Source organism: Battus philenor, unplaced genomic scaffold (genome assembly GCF_028537555.1).
Source record: "Battus philenor isolate CCGP_79_NKW_IND1 unplaced genomic scaffold, ilBatPhil1.0.hap1 SCAF_3, whole genome shotgun sequence".
In the NCBI taxonomy this organism is placed as follows: Eukaryota; Metazoa; Arthropoda; class Insecta; order Lepidoptera; family Papilionidae; genus Battus; species Battus philenor.
Window position 1 is genome coordinate 6,514,668 of NW_027181693.1, and position 3,714 is coordinate 6,518,381.

Sequence of the window (3,714 nt, forward strand, 5' to 3'; positions counted from 1 at the left end):
TCTCTCTACATAAACTGAAGCATTTTTCAATATTTTTTAATAAAGAATACGTCAGACCAATAGTTTCTGGCAATAGATAGTGTACAGGGGCTGATAGTAAAAGATGTCTAATTTTAATTTATAGTAATTCTTATTTTGGAAACGGTTTTGTGTGATCTTACTATATTCTCATTACGTTATTTATTATTACCGAAAATATTGATTTTCGGATACGGTGTACTTACAGCAAATTATCTACACATTCAGTCCTTTAAAGCTTTTACACCTATAACCAATCAACCTTTATATAAATGAACATAACTGTCATATATTTTCCATCCGGATGAAAATTTTAGAACTGGAATGAAGGCGGGCGGCGAGTTCATTAATGTGGTGCAGTTGCGGTATGCATACAAATTCGTGGCCAATGAATTAAATTTTTCACATAGCAACGATCAGAAATTGTGGGAGTTAAAGATTCTTGACATTGGATAGCGTATTAAACCATGTACCTTCATTAAACATTATGACAGTTTCAAAGATACGTATTTGTTTATAAACTGTAGAAATAAAAATGTTACAAAATATTTATGATATGTAGTTTTTTAGTAGATACAAAGGATTTCTTTAGTATCAAATTATTATAAATATTTTTTGTTTATATTAACTAAAGTTAAATAAAAGATAGCCCTTAGTAACGCAACCATTATATAAATAACATCTTTCATATTTAAGAGAACAGGTATTTAAAAATATATATATATCTATTTTGATAAAATTAACATGGCAAATTTTTTATTCAAAAAATCCTACGCAATTTTCAAAGTCTATTTCAGATATTTACATAGACGAATATATTTGTTTGAATCGTCGTCGTCGTTTCAGCCCGTACACGCCAGCTGCAAGGCATAGACTTTCCCCAAAAGATATCTCTGGAAAGATATACTATAATCGCCACTCTTGGCAGACGGGTTGGTGATCACAGTGTGTTATTATGGTACGCAGAGGACACTAGAGCCCATAATCTGGAATCTGATCATAAAATTTATTTGTAAGAAGTGACAATACTACATAATTAATGCACAAAGAGTGAATTATATAACATTATATTCCAGCGATCGAACCCGCGACCTATTATCGCAAGACTCAGTCCTCTACCGCCGGGTTACCACTTCCCTTTTGCCTGATTAATACAGATTTACTGAAGGAACAGGAATTAATAGTTATTGAATTGTTGTTTAAAGTTAATTCTTTATTTACCTAGTTACTTATTTCCTTATCAGTAAAAGCAAATATTGTTGAAGAATTAATTAACTTGTCATTTTTTTACAGAAATACATATTAATGTTTATTCTAAATATAATTTTAAAATTGATTTGATTTTTCTAATAAAATATTTACAAATAAACATTTGCAATTTTCGTTATAATTGCAACGAACGTGTATGTAAAATGTTATTAAAAATAATTGCCCGGGGGTTAACGCGCACAAAGTTAACGAGTGTTATTTAAATGGCGGGAGTGAGCTCGTTTCGCGGGAAAAAAAATACTCTGCTTTGAAAAATTTCGCTCAAATGACTTAAAACTCATATGGGAGCAGACGAGTTGAAAATAAATACGTTCGGACCGGTTTTATTAAACCCGGCGTCGGGCACCGGCGCAAGGTAATTGCAACATTTTAGCTGGCAAATGAACATATCATGCATGCCGAATCTACTTAAACGCTTAGTGGAACTTCGGAAAATATTTTACTATTTCTCTTTTTGGCTTTTACATTTTAACATGGTAACACCAGACTGTAATTAAACATCAGCGATTCTCAAATTTGTTGCGCCGATTATATTATTTCTTTTATTTACTATCTTATATTTGCTTATTTTTTAATACACTGGATTTATATCTCTATGTAGTCTGGACATAAATACTATTATAATAAAACAAATAAAGTATTACTTTGGAATTTAGTATGTCATTTAAAACTACTCAGTACTTTACGTAATAAATAGCTAATTTGGTAGAATTATAAATATTGTTTAAAAACATTTGTATTAAAATTTCGATCATGTTTTATCTTTTATCTATTATACCAAGTCTATTGAAGAAAACCTTGTACGTGTTGTATTATTAGATAATATAAAATTAATAAACTATAACAAATATAAATTATAAGAAATGACAGGCATATTACCTTTTAAAATAACAGTTCTGACAATAATAAATAATCCTAGGCAATAAAGGCCGAAATGGGAAGAGCTCTGCAAGGAATTGTAGCAACAAGGAGAATATTATTCAGTGTCACCAACGGGACGTGTACTCTAATATATGTTTTAATAAAAGAGTTTCAACTTGCTCTCGAACGTACATCACGCAGAAGGATCCGGTATTTCTGTGATAACAAAAAAAAAAGATGGTCCGATTTATAGATAGCAGTGAACCGACGATTTATATTCAATATTTTTGAAACATTATCTTTAACTTAAGTTTGTATCTTAAGTGTAAGTCATATTTTGTGAAATTGCTTTTTTATATGTAATATCTTTGATTATAAGTAGTCCGATAATAAATCTCATATTTATGTATAATGTTTTGCTTCGATTTTTATTTTATCATTTTATGCCTTATATCGTTTTAATGAAATTTGGATATGAAAAAAACGCACGTAAGGGCAAATGAATGCTAATATTATTATTGTGTATAATTTTTCTTTATATAAGTAAAAGATCTCCACCTGTGTACGAACTCATCACATCTTTGAAATATATGAATGTCGTTTTTGTCGAGTTGAGGCCGGCTAAATTAAAAAATTAAAATAACAAAATTCTACCTGCAAGGAGTCTGAGGTTTATAGTACATAAGTCTTTTACGTATAATACTTGGCCAGAATTTTTATTGATATGGTATAATAACAAAGAATTAATTTTAATATTTTTATCTACATTTATCGTCAGCGGGCGGGACAGTTAGTTATTATAATAACTGGCTAGAAAGAGGATAATGAGTATTCTTATAACCTATTTTTAACCACATTTTGTTGGGAACCGTCACGGCATGTACCATGGTATATTATTAGTCTATGAAATAATTAATCGAATCTGGTTTATAATAAAAAGTCAATGAGAGGAATTAAAATAGTATCAACTATGTTGTATCTATGGCTATAACGTCTGAAGCGACAAATTAGCTTGAAAAACATACATCATAAACTAGTTTTTAACATATTACATTATAAATCCTTTAGATGAGAGTGCTAAGTTTAAGGATTTATATTGTATTTTGAACATGATAGAGATATATGTTTGATATATGTTTTAATAACGTTCTTGTTTCACTCCCTTTTGTTAATAAAATGTATTTTCCACTCTAAGATTAGAATATCTGTTCTTTATAAACAGATGATCTATGCGCCATCTATTTGTTTGAACTGAAACTATAATATCAATTCTTTATGTTCAATGTAATTTAACGCCATCTATCAATACTAATAGAAACAAATATTCTTGAATATAGTTTGATTACATTACCAATTTTAAATGACTTTTAATACACTTAACGATGAACGAGGTGGCGTATTTGGTTTTTTATTAGATTCAGAATAAATTAAAGTCGAATACATAATACTTATACTGACGAAATAAAAGTGTAAAATGTTTACTAAATGTAATTAAACTCGTCTATAAAATAATCCTTTTACAGAACATTTTAAATAAAAAGTGTAGTCTATGCTACTTATATTCTT